This window comes from Silene latifolia, chromosome 9, assembly GCF_048544455.1.
Source record: "Silene latifolia isolate original U9 population chromosome 9, ASM4854445v1, whole genome shotgun sequence".
Lineage (NCBI taxonomy): Eukaryota > Viridiplantae > Streptophyta > Magnoliopsida > Caryophyllales > Caryophyllaceae > Silene > Silene latifolia.
The window spans coordinates 135,091,652-135,113,783 of NC_133534.1; the positions used below are offsets into that span (position 1 = coordinate 135,091,652).

General features: G+C 39.3%; 2 non-coding genes across 2 annotated transcripts; one reads left to right on the forward strand and one right to left on the reverse strand.

Annotated features, from left to right (window-relative positions):
- The first annotated feature begins 13,351 nt into the window (after positions 1-13,351).
- On the forward strand, positions 13,352-13,458 carry LOC141603271 (small nucleolar RNA R71). The gene has a single exon (XR_012525160.1). It is a non-coding gene; the product is annotated as a small nucleolar RNA R71 (small nucleolar RNA).
- An 8,166-nt stretch (positions 13,459-21,624) lies between these two features.
- On the reverse strand, positions 21,625-21,730 carry LOC141603489 (small nucleolar RNA R71). The gene has a single exon (XR_012525361.1). It is a non-coding gene; the product is annotated as a small nucleolar RNA R71 (small nucleolar RNA).
- Between the last annotated feature and the right edge of the window lie 402 nt (positions 21,731-22,132).

The window sequence follows — 22,132 nt, forward strand, 5'->3', positions numbered from 1 at the left end:
ATGTCGGCTGCCATGGTGGTAGCCGTGGTGGTTGCTGGTGCGACAGGGGTCAGGGGCACCATGGGGTGGTTGGCGGAAGCCGACCGTGGCCAGTGGTGGCCGTGGTTGAGTCGTTGGTGTTGGTGTTCATGTTGGTGTCGGTGTTGTTGTTTGTTGTTAGTGTGGGGCCGTGGTGGCTGTCATTGTTGGTCGTGGCCACCATAGTTGGTGGTGGTGGTCCATGGTGGCAGCCACCGGTTTTAGGTAGTGGTTGGCCATAGGTGTTGCGTTGTTCTTGCGGGTTTCGGGTATCTTTAGACGGGTTTTGTTTATTTATTACGTATTTAATTTAATTAGATTAATTAGTAATTAATAAACAAAACCCGTCTAAAGCTACCCGAAACCCGCAACAACGACGCAACTCCTATGGCCAACCACCACCTACCACCGGTGGCTGCCACTGTGGACCACCACCACCAACCATGGTGGCCACGACAAACCACCACAACAGCCGATAAACAATAGCTACCATCAACAACACAAACCAACCCGTATGCCCCCTTTAACACCCATTCTAAACACCCAAAACACCACCCATTTCACCACCCACGACCACCACTAAAACCCCCCACTCAACCCTCGACAAAACCCACCAAAAATCAGGCCAAAACAACCACGAAAGATGGGTCAAAAATTCGTCTTAAGACGGCCACACAACAACAACAAATACTCATAAAATCACTCGGTCAATCCCAGTTTTTTGGTGGTCAATAAAGCAACCGGATACAAATATGCTCCTCCATAAAGTCGGCACCTAATTATGATAATTAAATATAATTACTAACTAATCTAATTACAAATTAATCTAATTAAATTAAATACGTAATAAATAAACGAAACCCGTCTAAAGCTACCCGAAACCCGCAACAACGACGCAACACCTATGGCCAACCACCACCTATCACCGGTGGTTATCACCTGGGATCAACACCACCAACCATGGTGGCCACGGCCAACAATGACAGCCACCACGGCCCCACACTAACAACAAACAACAACACCGACACCGACATGAACAACAACACCAACGACTCAACCACGCCACCACTGGCCACGGTCAGTCACCGCCAACCACCCTGTGGTGCCCCTGACCCCTGTCGCCACCAGCAACCACCACGGCTACCATCATGGCAGCCGACATCAACAACAACAACAACAACAACAACAACAAACACAACACAAACAAGCAACCCGTATGCCCCCCTTTTGACACCCTTTTTCGACCACCAAACCCCACGCATTCCACCACCCATTACCACCACTACAACCTCCACTCAACCCTCGACAAAACCCACCCAAGGTCAGCCCAAGAAAGTCACAAAAAGTGGGTCAAAAATCCGTCTTAAGACGGTCGCACAAAACAGCCCATAAGAGCCCTAATTACTCGGTCAAACCTCATTTTAGGCGGTCAACGACGGGTCTAGGGTGGTCACGGTGGGTCACATGGTGGGTCCAAGTCACGGGTGAGTCAACGGTATAAATTAAATAAATTAAATAATATAAATACTAGTTTAAGACGGATTACCTTACGATCTCGAGGCGGAGGTCAAAATCTTCACTTTCTCTCTTTCTCTCTTTTCTCTCTAAAAAAGGATGGGTGGAGATTGTGTTGAGATTACAAATGGATAAGGGTGGGGTGGATAAAGTAGGGTGGAGGGTATATAAGGTGAGTGCGGTATACGTATATAATACACGTATAGTATATCGTATTATTATTATTATTATTATTATTATTATTATTATTATTATTATTATTATTATTATTATTATTATTATTACAACTTATTATTATTATTATTATTATTATTATTATTATTATTATTATCATTACCATCCTATAATTACTATTATTATTTCATTATTCCGTCTCATACATCATTCGTATAAAATAAAATATAATATTATTTATATAATTATAAAATACGGAGTACTACAATCTTCCCCCCTTAAAAATAAACTTCGTCCTCGAAGTTTCACCTTACTCTTCCATTTCCAACTATTCCCTCAAATATCATGTGTACTCTCTTACCAAAGTTCGGTGTTCAACTCTCACTACTTCCTCGCAACTCTCACTACTTCCTCACATTCCGTACTTTCTCTTTCCTTAATTTCCGAATTGTTACACAGTAGATGTAACTCTAACACCCTGATAAGAAACCCTCAAACCTATAGGACTCTTAAGCACGATATTCTGATCAAGACACTGAAGCCTAGCATCATAACGAGCTAACCCATCTATACCCAAAATCACATCAAACTCCCCTAGTTTGAATTGGATAAGATCAGCAGGAAGGATCGCCCCTGCAATACTAACAGGTACGTCCTTGAACAGAACGGAGCAAGAAACAATCTCACCCGTAGGAAGGGAAATTAAGGTATCAACGGATGAGGAGGAAGTGAGTCCAACACGGTGGTCGGTCTGCTTTGAGCTTAGATTTCGGTTACTTGTCGTTAGGAGCACCTAGACCAAAACAATATTTATAACTTCACAAACAACTCTACTACTAGTAAAGAGGCAAGTAAAGGTCGGATCCCAAGGGACGGGTATTGATGTAGGATTTTCGATTGCAAGTAGTGGTGTGTAGGGGTGTCACAATTTGGGTTGAGATAAGAAGATCACTAAACTAAATAACAATAAAAGTAAGCAAGCAAGATGACTAAAATAAGATGTAAACAATTGATTAAAAGCACTAGGGTGTCATGGGTTCATGAGGGATTCATGGGAATTGATCATACAAATATATTCTCAAATTATAAGCAAGCAATTATTGTTGTGATAGAATCGAGTTGGTTTATATCTTACAATCCTAGGAAGGTTTGGGTCCCGGAGCCGAATCGATTAGAGTGTACAACACCTACAAGTCGACTTAATCCTCCCTACTCAACTATATGCATGGTCTAATGAGACTCGAGTTGGTTTATGTCTTACAAGTCTCATTGAAAAGGTAAGTGATGGGTAAAAAATGCAAGGATTCATAGGCTCGCATTTCATCAAACATAACATGAGCATAAGTTGAGATCACAACAAGCAAGCAAATAAATTATGTGAACATATTAAATTAAGCATGAATCATCCCCCATGTTGGTTTCCCCTATTTCCTCATTAACTCTAGTTAAGGAAACTACTCACTCATTATGAAGTTTGACATGTTAACAAGGTTGTCAATCATATTAACAAAGCAAAACATGATGAATAAATGAAGATGATTAACAATAATTAAAAAGGGATTAAGAGAATTATACCTAATGATGATTCCAAAATAATAATGCAAAGAATAATAGAAGTACTTGATGATTGATGGAAGGTTGTCAATCTCCCAATAAACCCAAATAATCTTCAATTACCCAAAATAAAAGATGAACAATAGAGAAATTAAGGAAATGAGATTTGTATTAATACTTGATTAGAAGTTGATTACAAGATTAAAGAGAGATTAGAATAATATAAACTAAACTAAAGATTGATAAGAAGAACATGATAATCTAATTAGACTAATGGGGTATTTATAGTGGGGATTAGGTGCACAAATTAGGGTTACTAAGGGCTTAAATGACGATTAAGTCCTTGAGGAATCGCTCCTCTCAAGAAAAGATGCGGGTCTCCTTTTAGCTAGTCTTTCAAAAATATGCGCATCTCGAATGAAGAAAGAAGGGGACGTGTTGCACTGGAGGACAATCCGAGCGTCCAGAAGGTCGGGACGAGCGGATTGTGTAGCTTCTGGACGAGCGGCATGTGGAGCTTCTGGACGAGCGTCCCGATAGGTGAGACGCTCGGATCTTTGCCATTTCTTCTTTTCTTCTTCCAACAATCCTCCGGGATTTTGTCGGGGATGCAAAGATCTTCTTCATCATTGCCCATCTACTACATTATGTACAAAGGCCTTCTAGTCTTGCCTTCTCTTTGATGCTTGGTCATTAGATTCGATCAATTTAGCTCTATTTTGCCATGAAAATGCAAGGTTTGCACTCCTCTCCTACCAAGGAAACAAAACCTCAAAGAATATGCAAAACAAAGGACTAAAGATAGTAAATGACCCAAATATGCACTAAAAAGCATAGGAACGAGGCTAATTCGGGAACTAAATATGCTCAAATATTGATCACATCAAATATCCCCAAGCCGAACCTTTGCTCGTCCCGAGTAAAGAGGTGACAAAATTAGGACTCTTATTTAAACTAACCTACTAATATGGCCGATATGAGACAATTAGCGGGTCTCACTCCGCCCCTTCAACTCACAACAAGACAACCATGAGGTAGGATGCCTTCTTGCAAGGCAAGGTGGGTCTTGCCAAAATGGCGACACATCCAATCATTAAAGCACACAAAATCAAGTAATGGATGCATCTACAAAAGGAATAGCCACTTTCCTCATCTAAGTGGCGAAAATTATCTAAAGGGGAAGCAATTCAAGGGTACACACTCCTTCATAGATATGGTTTCTTCAAACTAATAAGCCTAGAAGGATACCAATAAATCACTTCCAAGTTGTGTCAAGTTAGGGTACCTTTGTTCTCAATCGTTAAATGCTTTTGTCAAGTATAGACTCCCTATGGTGTTAGAAACACTGGAGGATCGCGGAATTCCCCTTCTTGCCTAGACAAGAAGAAGGGTAATCCCCTTTCTACCGTGCACAAAAGTGGATATGATAGAAAAGGGATCAATAGAATTTTGAGTTTCATGTGGGAGTTTGCTTTTGTTGTTGTTTTTCCCCCCAATTTCTTGTGGCATTTGACTTTTGAGAACACTTTCTTTTTGCCATTTCTTTGATGTTTGGCATTTTCAACACTTGACAATTTTTCAACCTTTTGCATTTGTTTTTGAACATTTACAAAGTCACCCCATTTGAAGTGAGGGTGCTTATATTTGAAGCTTTAGGAGTCTATTTTTGCTCCTCTTTTCATTTGATGCAATTGCAAAATTTTTGACTTTTCATTTCAATTCTTGAACTCAAATTTTGAACAATTTTTGTGCCCATTCCCTTTGATGACAACATGTGGTAGAACATGAATGATAGATGCATGGTTTCAAGGGTCACCTTGGAATAAACGGTAGCCAAGGAGTTATCAAACCACAAGGTACTCTTGACTAGGCCTTAATCCATGGGTCAAACGATACTAGCATGACACATCCTAGGGTGTTTTACAAGTATTCTAACAAGCAAAGTCTTAAGAAGAAAAAGTATCTACAAGGGCCTTATATACACTTGTCAAGCTTCCCAAATAGATGGTTTCGCAAAATTTTTCTAACATGCAATCTATATGCCATGATGCAACTAACATATATACACTCTAATGCATATGCTTCTACCAACTAGTATGCCAAATAATCTAAATGAAAGTCCTAAATTCACATTGTTTATACCGCATCAATTAAAATAAAGCCACATAGTCATTAACATAAAGAGGAAAAAGGAGATTGGAAAGATCATACCATGCGGTCTTCAATATCCTCATGTCTTGGATGTGGCGTAGTCAATCAATGTGAACAAGGATGAACAAACACAATATATACAAGACTATACTACAAAAGAAATGAACTAGTTTTTGGATTTTCAATTTTACAATTTTTTTTGGATTTTTCGAAATTTTGGATTTTTTTGGATTTTGTATAAAAGTCAAGTTAGAATTTCCCATCCCCACACTAGTATGGGCATTGTCCTCAATGACCAATACGATAGGAAATTATGCAACGAAAATGCACGATTTCTAAACTAAATGCAAGCTATACTAAACTACACTACATGATGCATGTGTTTTTGTTATGGTGGAGAGCATAATTTAGATTAGCTCCCAATGCATATGCATGGACTTCCCCAAACCAAAATAGATATTATTTCTAATGTCATGAATTTCGGGGAGTTTATGCACATGGAATGCAATGCATGAAACTAAAGATTGTCATTTTGGATTTTACAAGTCGGGAACAATTGAACACCTTAATGAAGCCAAGGTGTTAGTCCTCCAATGTTGCTAGGACTCCACAAAATGGTCAAGATAAAATAAAAAAACAAGAGAAGTAGACAAACCATAAGGGAGGTGTAAAAATGTAGGAGCCTCCAAAGTTTGCTAATCCTCACCCATCGTATCATCATCATCATCATCTCTTGAGGCATGATCAACCTCCATAGATGTGGAATCATGTCCACTCTCACTTTCACTTGCTTGTTCTTCCTCACTTTCCTCTTCCTCTTCTTGGACTTCTTCTTCTTGAACCTCTTCTTCTTCTCCTTCTTGGTCACCACCCTCTTCAACAACCATCTCCTCTCCACCCGGTCTACCACCACTAGGAATGCTAGGAAAGAATACTTCCCTATCCGCCCAACTAGGCAAAGGACAAGACGGATCAAGAAGTCCTTGCCTAGCTACATGTAAGAGGGGCGGATATTGGGCCTTGTAAGCATCCACTCTATAATTGTAAGCTTGCTTATGCATTTCCCTCATGAGTAGAGTCAAGTAATCATTTCCCACTTCGACATATTTGGGTTTGAACTCGTGGTATTCAAATGGGTAAGGTGGGGTGATAATGGAGGAGGAGGGCTCGACAATTTAGCCCCTTTGTTGTTGAATGATATACCCGGTCTCTTCGGAGAGTGGGAGAAGGTAGTTCGGTCGGTGAACATTCAATCGACAAATTTTGGAAGGCAAGGTGAAGGATCTAGCTTCATTTGTTAACCACCCATATTTGTTGTCAAGAGTGTTGTGCTTGACCCACTTAAACTTGTGAATCATGGTGTCCATATCAACAAGATGGCCTCCTTTAACCGGCGCATAAGTGTTGTTGTTGTTGAAATCCCGGTTAAAATGCTTAGCCAACTGGGTAACTAGTCCTCCATTGACAATAAAGGCGGTGCCTTCTTTGCCACAATCGACATTAAGCCATCGTTCAACCAAAAGTCTTAGAGCATTGTATGGCTTGGTAAATTCCCTCCCAATGTTCAAGGACGACTCACGAAGAATACAATCGAGCTTGGTAAGATGATTTGTGCCATTTCTAGCTATCAAAGTATTCCCAATGACCTTATGCCATACTCTAATGCCCGGATGGTGGACTAAGAGAGCACGACAATCATGAAAGCGTATGAATTTCTTTCCGGAAATTGCCATCCAAAGAGGAGCGGGGTCATACTTGATAGGAGTCTTTGTATATTTCGGGTTATCACTAAGGCCTAATATCATACCCAATTCGCCATAAGTTATGCGTCTATCAACATTTTCAAGACGAAACTCGATGTTGGTTCGAGTCTCCACCCTTGTGACTTTCAAAGAACTTAAAAATTCCAAGGTGAGGGAGGGGCATGTCAATTCTTTCATTGTAAACAATTTACCCAACCCCATAGACTCAAAGAAGGTTTTGGTTTGTTCAAGAACACCCAACTTTGACAATGCATCTTCACAAATAAACTTAGTAGGCATGATGGTTTTCTTAGCAAAGAGAATGAATTTCTCCCTATGAGAGTCGGAAGTGAAAATTACCTCCGGATAATTGGATAATTGTTCAATGATCGGAGTTGTTGATGTTGTAGCTTCCATAGGGGGATCTTGTTGTTGAACCTCCAACTTTGCTTCATGGACTACCAAAGCCTTTGACAATTGTTTTGCTTGAAGAGCTAGTTGCCCTTTGGAAAGTGTCTTCTTTGGGGTGCCTTGTTGCCTCCTTTAGTTCTTGCCATTCTCCTTTGCTTGATTACACCAATGTGTGACACAGGCCCACAGAGGCGAAAAGCGAAGCAAGCTTTTCTTTGTTGCATTTGTGGAGTCGCCACCAATTTATTGTGGAAAATTGGAAACCGTTCGAATACCTCGTGTCATGTCAAGACACAAAGTAGTGACATGAACACCAAGAACTCGTTACCCTTAGCATTCTATGTCTAGAATGACTCTCGTGGATGCCAATGAACACGGATGTTCACAGAGATCTGGAGTAAGGGGTGAGGGTACGTATTAGGAAGCTCTTTTGATCGAACACCTAATCCCGCCCGCCTCGATAGCGGCCTCTACTAATGATTAGGGAAATTATTCATACTTGATATGTTGAAGGTTATATGCATACAATGCAACATCCATTAGATTAATCCTAGCATGTGAGAATTAACTAAGTCGGTGAACACGTAATTTAACATACAATTAATGTCGAGGTAGAAATTTAGGTTAATTACATGTGAAAGCATACAAGCAACATGATAAAAGAAATACAATAATAATACAATAAAGGAAAATTACAATAATTACATCGGGTTTAATTGATTTATGTCGAAAATACATTTAAAACGGATGATTTTAGAAAAGAAAGAATAAATAAATATACAAACAGATTATCGATGATAATACGAATAATAGTTAATTAAACACGTAATTAATAAACTAGGTCAAAGTAGAAATGGGAAATCAGGGACATAAATCAACCGGGAACAGGCGCAGCAGAGCTGCGTCCCTTGGAAGAGGCGCAACAGTTGCTGCGTCTGTTCCTGGGTTGAGTTCTGGCTGTGAAGCCGGACTGCATCTCGTTAATATTCGTAGGTAAATTTAATGCTTGATTGTGAATAATTGACTCGGATGGAAGTGATTAACAGATTATTTACATGTGATTGAGTCATAAAAACGATAAAACACGGAAAAAATTAATTAGAACGAATATATACAAGATTAATAAGGTTAATTATGAGAATTAATAACACAAATTAAACTAACTAAACAAATTAATTATTAAACAGGTTATTAATGACGAACTAATGATGGTGACGATAAACAACAGATGCAAATATGTCACTGATGAATTCCAGAGATTCAATATGGATGAATCGAACCTCTAAAACCGGAATTCAATTTAATGACGAAAATCCGCAAATATGGATTATAAGGGATTTAAGTCGGGAATTAAAAAGATGAATTTAATATTAATGATTACATGTTAAAATTATCATATTAGAACTATTGTGTCGAAAGAAACATGAACGATTGAAAGCAAAGTAAAACATACAGACGAACAAAAGACGAAGGTTGAAGAAAGGAAGCAGGAACTGCGGCAGCCTCAGGAAGAGGCGCAGCAGCTGCTGCGTCCTTTCTCGACGTTTGTCTCCTGATAATCCGTAAAAGGGTTTGAAATAAAGTTTTACAAATCGGTTTTAAGCGTATTTTCGACATAAATCTTACAATATTAATTACGAAAATAAAGAACAATAATTAAAAGAAGGAGTTACACCCTCAGACTTACATGTTTAACGAAACAAGATTGACTAAGTTAACGTTTAGTGATGCTCGACTCGAATGTACGACGAAAGTGCCCTCCAGGAGGAAAACGAACAAGATTGATTAATGTTGATTGATGTGGAGTTGGTCAAATTGGTCGGTCATGCAAAACGAGGCTGTTATTCAGAAGGATCCGAGCTTACGTGGTCGAATGTTCAAGCACGTAGACGTCAAAAAGCAAGAGCGTGGTCTAGAATGCAAAGGGAGAAGAGAAGAGCGGACACTCACGTGAGAAATATGTGAGACCGAAGGTCTCTATTTATACTAATCACGGAATTAGGGTTTATGAAAGGAGAGAAAGATCCGGAAACAACCAACTTAGGTTAAACACGGAAACTTGGACAAAAAGAAAGCCTGGGGAAAAGGCGCAGCAGGTGCTGCGTCCCTTGGAAGAGGCGCAACACTTGCTGCGTCCTTTCCTCAGTGGGTTCCTCCTGCGCAAGAAAGTGCATTTGACAGCCTGTCGTATTTTAGGCATAAGTTTCTGTGAAATAGTCCTGACCCAAAAACTCGTTATCACCTCGTAAAACGGGCCTAAAGGTCGGGTTATCATTTTAGCTAAATAAAATACACATTTTGTAATGTAAACTTTAAGATTAGCCTAATGAAGTGACATGGGACTCAAAGTGAGATATAATCTCAACATTTTATGACATACTAACTTTAGGTAGACAAGCCCATTGCTTTGACTCGGTATTTGACGGTTTTAGGAAATGAAGACGGTTTTTGACCCGGACTCCAAATGTACTCTAATTGCTGCCAAAACGACCGTAATGACAACTAGATGACGACCATGAGGTAGACACAAGTATTTGAGCTATCACTTGACGATAAACTTACGAATTGTCATAAATCGTTCCGTGTACCAAATATGCGGCCCAATCATCACCGGGTGGTTTGCGGGAGGTGCAGAAATGAGGTATCTACACAATGAAAGATTGAAATCTTCAATTTTTAGTGATACCCAAATCGATTTAGGATGAATGAATGTTGCTTTGTATCCTAAAAATCGACTCAAAAGTTGAAGATTTTGGTGTTTGAATCACTTGTTGTTGCGAAAGAAGTGATTAATTTTTGTTGTGAGGAAGTTTGGATTTGATTTGGTTGAGGAAATTTGATTTTGTTGATGGAGAGGATGAGGGTTTCGGGGTTTTTGGGTTTTGGGTAGTGTTTGTATGTTGAATAAATGAGAATGAATGGGAGAAGAGGGTTTAAAAAGACCCGTTATATTTGAAACTGCAGGGGAAGACGAGCGGACCAGGTGTCGGGACGCTCGAATTCTTCAGAATTTGGATCAGGAAAAGACGCCACAGGACGAGCGTCTTTCTGGAAAGACGAGCGGATTCTTTGTGGAGGGACGAGCGTCTTTCTGGGTGGACGCTCGGATTCCTTTACAGAGAAAATCCCAGATTTTTGCAGTAAAAAGACGAGCATCTTTCTTGAAGGACGACCGTCCAGAATGAGACGAGCGTCTTTCTTGAAGGATTCATTGTCAAACCAGGTTTTTGATTTTTGCAGCTCTAGCAGACGAGCGTCTGGTGACTTGGACGCTCGGGTTTCTTCAGGACGAGCGGATTGTCCATTTGGCCGCTCGGATTCTTCCTTGACCACACGGATTCAGGTCCATCCGTGGGTACTTCGTAACCCGTGTCATTTTCATTCTTCAATTCTCGTGTTCTTCATTATAGGGGTACTACAAAGGCATGAATAGCCTAGGCAATTGATATCCCCACATGAAGGTAAAGCACTACACATCAATAAAATCATAAGTCCCTCCCTCACTTCTCTCAAAATGATGAATATCTTGATCAAGGCACAAAAATATAAATCCAAAATTGACAAAAATGCAATGTAATAATTGAAATGCAAGTTAGGGAGTTAGAATATTTACAAATGGTGGTTTAGGGAGGACTCCACCAAACTCCCATCCAATGTGAGATGTCAAGGGGGCATGTTAAAGGTGTTATTGATGTTACTCAACACCTTGAAGAAGTAGTCGAAAGCTTGCTCATTATCATGATAAAGGTCCTAAATAGATTTTTGCACTTGTTGTTCTCCATGATGGTCTTGGTTCATAGCATTACCAATATAGGGATTGAATATCCCTTCAAACTCATCATCCCAAAGACCGCAAACTTCGTCTACTTGATCATTAAAAATTTCTTGAGTTGATAGAGACAACTCTCCTTCTTTCTTGTCTTGGCCAATGAGGCCATCTTCTTCACTTGTCATGGGTGAGCTTTTCGAGCTCTCATTGTTGCTATTTCCTTGTTCTTTTGATGAAGCATCATCCACTTTCTTTTTCCATTGAAATTCCAACTTCTTCCTAACATCCTTCCGGCTATAGTGATCAACCATAAAACATGGCTCATGCAATCGGGCAGCTCTCATGGTCTTGTCAAGATTGAAAGTGATGGTTTCATCTCCCACTTCAAGGGTGAGTTCTCCATGCTTCACATCGATCACCGCTCCCGCGGTGTGCAAGAAAGGTCTTCCTAAGATAATAGGAATGTTGGAGTCTTCTTCCATGTCAACAATAACGAAATCCACCGGGATGAAGAATTTTCCAATTCTCACGGGAACATCTTCCCATACCCCTAAAGGTGTCTTTGTCGATCTATCCGCCATTTGAAGCGTGATGTTGGTACATTTGAGTTCTCCCATTCCTAGCCTCTTGCTAACCGAATATGGCATGACACTAACACTTGCCCCAAGGTAACATAAAGCTTTGTTGATTGTAGTATCACCAATAGTGCATGGAATGGAGAAACTTCCCGGATCCTTGAGTTTTGGAGGTGAACTCCCTTGAAGGATGGCACTACTCACCTTAGTGAAGGCAATAGTCTCAAGCTTCCGGATTGATTTCTTCTTCGTAAGGATGTCCTTCATGTACTTTGCATAGGCCGGAATGTGATTGATCAATTCCGTGAAAGGAATCGACACTTCTAAATTCTTCACAATTTCCATTAATTTTCCAAGTTGGTCATCAAACTTAGGCTTAGCTTGACGACTCGGGAATGGAAGTCTAATCACAATGGGCTCCTTCTCTTTGGTCTTTTCTTCACTTTTCTTTGAAACTTCTTGATTGGTGGGTTCTTCTTCCTTAGAGTTTTGCACAACTCTCTCCTTGTCACTAGCTTCCACAACTTCATCCTCAACTTGCTTCTTTGGCCCTTCATATCTCGTACCACTCCTCAAGTGAATGGCACTAACCGTTTCATGTCTTGGGGGATTACTTTGAGGTGGTAATTGCCCCTTTTGCCTTTGAGAGCTTGAAGATGCTAGTTGGGTCATTTGAGTTTCCAACATTTTTGTGTGGGGGTAGGATGTTGTTGATGGTGATGTCTTTTGCTTGGCTATCCTTTTGCATTTGAGTGAAAAATTCTTGTTGATTCTTTTGCATTTGGAGGACCGCTTTTTGAACATCAAAACCTTGGTCATTTTGTTGATTGTATGGAGTTTGATTTTGATAACCTTGGTTTTGGTTGTAAAAGGGTCTTTGATTTTGGTTTCTCATGGGAGGTGGGGTGTATGTTGGTTGAGGGTTTTGAACATTTTGGCTTTTGTATGAGAGATTTGGGTGGAATTTGGTGTTTTCATTGTAATAATTGGAATAAGGGGTACCACTTTTGTATGCTTGAAAAGCATTCACTTGCTCATTTGTTCCCCTACATTCACTTTTGTCATGTCCCAAAGTTCTAAAATTCTCACATATCCCACTTGGGATTGATGAAGATGCCACCATGGCATTAACATGATGCTTTGGTGATTTTGAGGCTTCTTCAAGCTTAGCCATAGCCTTCTCAAACTTCAAGTTGATGGTATCAATATGAGCACTGAGTTAAGCACCCAATTGAGTAATAGAGTCCACTTCATGCTTTTCTCCTCTAGTAGCCTTGCGAGGTCTACTATATTGTGAATTATGGACGACCATTTCCTCAATCTTGTTCCAAGTTTGATTATCGTCAACTTCGGTGAACATACCATTTGATCCCATGTTGAGAATGTTTCTTGAGTCTTCATAAAGACCATTCCAAAATTATTGTACCAAGAACAACTCGCTAAGTCCATGATGAGGACATGAGCGACAAGTTCCTTTGAATCGCTCCCAAGCTTTATACAAAGATTCTTCGTCCCTTTGCTTAAAACCCGTAATTTGAGCTCTTAGCATGTTAGTCTTTTCCGGAGGGTAGAATTTTTTGTAGAAAGCTAGAGCCAACTTCTTCGAAGAGTCAATTCCAAGAGCGGCCTTATCAAGGCTCTTCAACCATTGTTTCACGGTACCAATTAGAGAAAAAGGAAATAAGACCCATCGAATTTGGTCTTGAGTCACTCCGGTTTGGGAAATCGCATCACAATAGTCACAAAAAGTCTCCATGTGGGAATGGGGGTCTTCACTAGGCATCCCCCCAAATTGGCTTCTTTCGACTAATTGGATAAATGCGGATTTTGCAATAAAATTTCCGGTTACGTGTTGTGGTTTGGGAGTACCATTGGGTAGTTTCTCCTCGGTTGGTACGGAATGTGATGAAAACTTAGGCATTGTGGGTTGATTATGTGGTTGATTTTGTGTTGGGTTCTCCTCACCTTCTCTTGCAAAAGAGTTGATGAACTCAATAGTATTTGGTTGAATATCTACAACCTCACCAATACCTCTCAAAGTATTTCTAGCGATTCTTCTATTTGTTGTCAAAGTCCTTTCAATTTCGTGATCAATGGGTAACAAGTTACCTTGTGATCTTCTAGACATGCAAAATATCAAACAACTCGAAAACAATTAGAACAAACCTTGAGGTGTTTTACTTCCCCAAGGCAAAGAAAGACACAACTAATAACAATCAAAGAAAATCAAATCAAGTTAACACCGTCCCCGGCAACGACGCCATTTTTGGCCGGTCCGCTTTTAGCTTAGATTTCGGTTACTTGTCGTTAGGAGCACCTAGACCAAAACAATATTTATAACTTCACAAACAACTCTACTACTAGTAAAGAGGCAAGTAAAGGTCGGATCCCAAGGGACGGGTATTAATGTAGGATTTTCGATTGCAAGTAGTGGTGTCTAGGGGTGTCACAATTTGGGTTGAGATAAGAAGATCACTAAACTAAATAACAATAAATGTAAGCAAGCAAGATGACTAAAATGAGATGTAAACAATTGATTAAAAGCACTAGGGTGTCATGGGTTCATAGGGGATTCATGGGAATTGATCATACAAACATATTCTCAAATTATAAGCAATCAATTATTATTGTCATAGGATCGAGTTGGTTTATATCTTACAATCCTAGGAAGGTTTGGGTTCCGGAGCCGAATCGATTAGATTGTACAACACCTACAAGTCGACTTAATCCTCCCTAATCAACTATATGCATGGTCTAATGAGACTCGAGTTTGTTTATGTCTTACAAGTCTCATTGAAAAGGTAAGTGATGGGTAAAAAATGCAAGGATTCATAGGCTCGCATTTCATCAAATATAACATGTGCATAAGTTGAGATCACACCAAGCAAGCAAATAAATTATGTGAACATATTAAATTAAGCATGAATCAACCCCATGTTGGTTTCCCCTATTTCCTCATTAACCCTAGTTAAGGAAACTACTCACTCATTATCAAGTTTGACATGTTAACAAGGTTGTCAATCTTATTAACAAAGCAAAACATGATGAATAAATGAAGATGGTTAACAATAATTAAAAAGGGATTAAGAGAATTATACCTAATGATGATTTCAAAATAATAATGCAAAGAATAATAGAAGTACTTGATGATTGATGGAAGGTTGTCAATCTCCCAATAAACCCAAATAATCTTCAATTACCCAAAATAAAAGATGAACAATAGAGAAATTAAGGAAATAAGATTTGTATTAATACTTGATTAGAAGTTGATTACAAGATTAAAGAGAGATTAGAATAATATAAACTACACTAAAGATTGATAAGAAGAACATGATAATCTAATTAGACTAATGGGGTATTTATAGTGGGTATTAGGTGCACAAATTAGGGTTATTAAGGGCTTAAATGACGATTAAGTCCTTGAGGAATCGCTCCTCTCAAGAAAAGATGCGGGTCTCCTTTTAGCTAGTCTTTCAAAAATATGTGCATCTCGAATGAAGAAAGAAGGGGACTGTTGCACTGGAGGACAATCCGAGCGTCCAGAAGGTCGGGACGAGCGGATTGTGTAGCTTCTGGACGAGCGGCCTGTGGAGCTTCTGGACGAGCGGCCCGATAGGTGAGACGCTCGGATCTTTGCCATTTCTTCTTTTCTTCTTCCAACAATCCTCCGGGATTTTGTCGGGGATGCAAGGATGTTCTTCATCATTGCCCATCTACTACATTATGTACAAAGGCCTTCTAGTCTTGCCTTCTCTTTGATGCTTGGTCATTAGATTCGATCAATTTAGCTCTATTTTGCCATGAAAATGCAAGGTTTGCACTCCTCTCCTACCAAGGAAACAAAATCTCAAAGAATATGCAAAACAAAGGACTAAAGATAGTAAATGACCCAAATATGCACTAAACAGCATAGGAACGAGGCTAATTCGGGGACTAAATATGCTCAAATATTGATCACATCACACGGACGGAAAAGGATTCGGATATGAAAGACATCGATGCACCCGTATAAAAAAGAACAAAAGTAAATAAAGAGTTGAAGAGTCTATCGATCCGAAATACTCAAGAGGGGGGGGGGGTGAATTTAGGATTAAAAACTTTAGCCTACTTTTCGATGGTAAGTATATAATTAATTATTTTAATTTATTGATTAAACTTTAACTAATCAACTAATTAACGAATAAAAACAAAGCAAATAAACCAAAGAGAAAGAGAGACACACGGATTTTTGAAGTGGTTCAGTTTCACAAATCGAAACCTACGTCCACTATTCTCGATTAATAAATTTAGTACCTTTCTACGGATTACAAATTTACTAACCCAACTCGTATAACTAACCCTACTTGTAACTCAAGTGAGTATCGTTAAATACTCGAGTGACTAACATACGCTAATAAGAAAGCACTAATGATTCTTCTAAAAGTTCACGTTAATGAACGAGTAAGAAATCAATTAAGCACTATTATCTTATAACGATAACAAAAGAACGAATGCACAAGTATATAAGGCGCACGACCTTTTCAAAATAACAAAACGGTTTTTCTGCTTGTAAAACACAGTTTTTGCTTTTAAAAATAAAATCAAATTATGCTTAAAGGTCTTCCTTTCAAATGTAGCAATGAGTAAAGTATTTATAGCAAGAGAGGAGGCAAAGCACACGATTTCCACGAAACCCTAATGGCCGAAATATCAGATATGTAAACAAATCATATCTTTGTTATTTCTTTCCTTAAAACCCTAAGAGATAATAGAGAATATTCTAAAGGATAAATTATAAATTATTCTCCTATTATCTTTTCCTTAAATCTTAAGATATGATAATATTTTCTGTAACAACCCGGATTATAAACAAAGGAAAAACATACTATAAAGTAAACATCAGAGTACAATACTGATAAAAGGGTCAAGGTGGCGGAAACACCAAGCCCAAATCCGGATCGATACTAAATCCAAAACCAAACTAATACATTATTTCAAGGGTTCTTAAAACATAAAGCAAAGTCCTAATTCATTATTCATCTCGCCGCCAAGAACTTCCCTAGCAAGATATCATCCAAACAGCAAACCATCTGAATAACTTGAGAATGGGGGTCGACAATCAGTCGGGAGTAACTAGATGCTCTCCCAGTCATGTTTACTACAATTGAATATAACTAACAATTATTAACAATTGAGATGTAAAACCAGTAAACATGTGAGACCATCTATACTCATGAAAACCTGACACCAACTTACCATTGAACAATGACAAGGACAAACATATGAAATGATATCTCCAAGTCAGACAACATGTGACGACGCATAAAGACATAAACCATATTACGACACCATGCGAATCATAGATCCATCATAACCACGACATATAGGAACAAACCAAACAACAAAGCAGAATATATAGAATGAACGCCGTTAGAGCGATTAACGAACTGCCTCTAACTAATGGAGCGATTAACGAACTGCCTCCATTCAATGGTATGGGCCAATTAACGAACTGCACCCACAGTGGACCGATTAACGAACTGCATCCACACTATGTATAGCGTGTAACCACTGCCCATATACCTAAGACCTGGGCAAACCTCTCGGTGAAACACAGAGCGATTAACGAACTGCCTCTGCTACACCGAACAACACTCGGGGAACAGAGCGATTAACGAACTGCCTCTACTACCCCCCCCCCCCCCGACCATAGACCATAACAAATCCCCGAAGGGTAGCCTTAGTTCATACCGATAGTATATAACTGATACTATCGTCATTTATACACCAGCCAACCAACAAATGCACAGTATAACCGACTGTACAGATAATGCATGAACAACATCATGACACAACTCATAGAACCGTACAACTGACTGCCCTACTTACCATACGAACAAGCGTAAATGACAACATATGCACACATATTGTCATACAATATAACTGAACACCACATAACATGTGAAACAAGTATCAACCATTCAATGTTATAGTACTCCAACTATAACTTTTAACACTAACCATTCAATGTTATAGTACTCTAGCTATAATTAACAATACCCTTACCTCATAACTCAACGTTATATTAGCTCAGCTATAACACTGACTTCATTAGCCCAATGTTACATTAGCATTAGCTATAATATTGACATGTGACTTAAGTTATAGTAGTTCGTCTATAACATTGAGCCATAACCTCAAAGTTATACAGCTCCATCTATAACTTTATCACGACCTCAGAGTTGTACCAACCCAGCTATAACATTGAGCCATAATCTCAAGGCTATACTAGTTTAGCTATAACTCTAGGCCTACTCATAAGCCACCACCAAGCCGCCACTAGGGTTTCCATGGAGAACCCTAGTCACACGCCCAAACACCCAAAACGGAGCATAGGCAAGACACATTATGCAATTTAAACAATAAAACACATATGTAAACACACAAACACAATCAAACATGATAATAAACGATCAAACACATTCTAATTTCACAAGTCAATTATTAAATCATGTAAATTACATCAATTGGCATAAACACAATTAAAGGAAAACACCTAGTTACCTTTTTAAGCGAATTAACCCTAGAGATCGCCTTCCACGATATACATATCTTCTCCAGGTGCAGTTTCCACATCTTTATAAAATCATCCATGTGCCAAGGATAACGAAACTAATAAATATACTAATAAAATATATATAAACTATAACACTATAAAAACTACACGAGAAACATAAAACTTACGAAGAAGATAGATAGATCCAAGAAGTAGAATCAATCCAAGCACGGAAGATGATGAATAAGGAGGAAGAAGGCGCGGCACGAAACCCTAGAGAGGGTGGAGGCACACGGCACAAAGGAGAAAAGAGAGGAGAGAATTAGGTTTAGGGTTTTGAGAGAAAATATGAGAAAAGAAGCTAGGATTTAGGTTAGCTCTCATATATATAGAAGATGTCAGGGTTTATATCGAGTCTGGGCCCAAAACCACCCATCCTTCTCCAAACCACACGTGAAAACCCAAGGGGGAAGCGGGTCTTCATATAAATTCGACCCCAACGAGCCGAATACGCAAAAGACGGATATTTTCCCGAAAATAAAATATGAAATATGGGAAAATAAAATTAAAGAATTATATTACGGAAATTAGGGGTGTTACAATCCAACCCTCTAAAAAGAAATTTCGTCCTTGAAACTTGATAAGAGAACTACCTCACTCGAAAATATGTGGATGCTTCTCTCGCATAGACGATTCGGTTTCCCAAGTCTCTTGCTCAAACTTCTGACTCCTCCACAGAACCCGAACCAAAGGTACAACCATATTCCTTAACCTCTTCACCTAACGTTCCAAAATGCAAACATGACGTTCCTCATAAGTCAGGTTAGGCTCAACCTCGATAACATCAGCCTGTAGAACATGAGAAGGATCACTGCGATAACGACACAACTGCAACATATGGAAAACATCGTGAACCTTCGACAGATTCGGAGGTAAAGCCAACCTATACGCTACTTCGCCAACTCTCTCGAGCACCTCATACGGTCCAATATACTTAGGACTAAGCTTGCTGATACGTGCATTTTATAAAGCTTTTTAGTCTTATTTTACACGTATTTCTATGCACTTTTTTATTGTTTTGTTTTGCAAAATGCCCCGAATTGGCTACTTTGGTTTGTTTTGTTTGAATTGCAGAAATGAACCTGAAAGTGGTGAAACCATACTCTTTTCGTCCTGTTTAGCATGCATATTGAGGAGACGAGAATGTAAGAGCGAGAATCATGCCTTGAGGTGCGTGAAGGGTGGTCAACGAAGCAGTCAATGACGAGTTGGAAGCTGTCTATGAAGAAAAGCACTCGATCGAGAAGCATTTTGGTTCGATCAAGTGGTTTGGAGGCTAGAAGAGTTCGATCAAGTACTTTACTTTACTCGATCGAAATGCTGGAATTTGGAGTTCCTCGATCGAGAGGGATTTTTCCTCGATCGAGAGGATTAGGTGATGAAGTCCTCGATCGAGTGGTTTTATATCACTCGATCGACAGGTTTTGGTATTACACGGGCTTAATTAACCCGTGTTGGACTTATTTCGTTTAAGACTTTGTTTTGCCTATTTAAGCTTTCATTAATTAGGTTTTTAAGTACGCTACTTATGCTTTTTATCATATGAGAACTCTCTTAATCTCTTCTTTACACTTTATACTATAAACTCTCTTCTCCCTTAATATCTTGCTTGGATTTGGATTGTTCTCTACGCCGGATTGCTTGAGATTGTAATCACTTTTCTTCTCTTAATCTTAATCTATTTATTTGTTGCTTTAATTCTTATTTCTCTTCATCTTAATTTCTGCCCTAATTCATCTTATGCATAATTATTGTTATTTCAATATGTCTCTAATTAGTATATTAATTATTATTATTGTTGGCATCACTAGCAATATGAGTAACTAAATTCTTTCATGTCGGGATTAGGGAATCCATGGTAGGATTGTGACGATGTAGCGAATAGACTAGATGATTCATTTGTGGGAATCTGTACCCATGGCAATTTAACTATAATACCGACTTAGTTGAGTGCACGCTTCTAAGTTATCTTTAATCTGGTTAAATTTACTCCTGGATCGGAAGATTGGATTAAATAGACCTAATATGAACAGTAGACTACCCTAATGAGGACGGAAGTTAAGTTGGTGGAAATCTAGGATAGAAAGTGGACCGGAAGGACCTTTCCTGTATCCGTCTCACAGTAGATTGTCTAGGCTATTTGCAGCTGAGTCGATAGACTACCATGGTGAACCGAAATCCTGGCATGCTTTCTCTTATTTGATCATCTTTATTATATTTTCTACCTTTTGTTGCTCTTTCTTTACTGCTCTTTCCTTTAATCTTTTATTAGTTTAGAAACCAAAATTCAAACCCCCCATTTTGTGACCCTAATAGACGGACCTTTAACAGATATCTTGCCTCCCTGTTGAGATTGACCCTGCTTATCACTAGCTTCTTTGTTAGTTTTAATTAGGTTTATTTTTGGTACAAAACGACAGTATCAAATTTTGGCGCCGTTGCCGGGGAGGCAATAGCCCTATCTGTTTTTTTTCATTTGTTTTTATCCGTCTCTGGGAATTTCTATTCCTTGAGATAGTTCTTATTTATCTCTTTCAGTGCTGTGTATGCCCAGGTCAAACAGGTCGATATTATTTCCAGCTGATTCGGAGCCAGAAAGACTGTTTCGGCATAGACTCCGTCTGCAAAGAGAACTTCGAAAGGAAGACTTGAGTACTTTCGAGCTCGAGCTACAACACTTTTTATTTGCAGAAGACCAGTCTTTTGAAGAAGATAATCTCATTTCTGCCAACAAGCCAGTAAAGATGCCTAATATTGCAAGTCACTCGGAGCCCAAAGCATCCTCGATTTCTAAAGGTTTTAACCTCCAAACTGAGGATGGTAACACTTTCGATATCCGTCCGTCTTACATAAATCTAGTGGAAAGGAATCTGTACCGAGGTGTGGCGAGTGAAGATCCGCGAAAGCATATGGAAGTCTTTACCGACTATTGCTCTACTATTCCCGCTACTAAGGGAGTAACACAAGACAAGATAAAGGAAGTGCTTTTTCCTTTTTCTCTGACTGACTCAGCCCGTGAGTGGCTGACTGATCTTGACCGAACTGCTGCTGGTATCACCTACTGGGAGACTCTCGCACTTGCCTTCTACAAAAGATATTTCCCTCCATAACGCACTAATCAGCTTAGGGGTAAGATTACTAGTTTCAAGCAGGCACCTGATGAGACTTTCTATGAAGCTTGGTGCCGGTTCAAGAAGTTGGTGAGGTCTCTTCCTCACCATGGTTTTGATTAGTGGTTTTTGTGCAACCAGTTTTATAATGGGTTGTACGATGACCACAGAACTATACTTGACGCCTCATCCAACGGGTGATTTCAAAGGAACATTGATGATGATAAGGGATGAGGCATTATTGAGGAGATGGCGACCCATTGTACTGAATATGGGAACCCACGGGACGGTATTCGAACGGTCCATTCGGTTGATAAGGCAGTCGTGGCTCAGCTGGAAGCCATAAATGCTCGGTTTGATAGATTGGAGCTGCAATCTGCTGGAGATCAACAGATGGTTCATCTGTTGACTAGACAGGAAGCTGTCACTTGTGAGAGGTGTGGAAGTGATGATGGTCATACTGCTATTGACTGTCTTACTGAGAAAGAATAAGTCCTTGCCTTTCAGCAATATAGGCA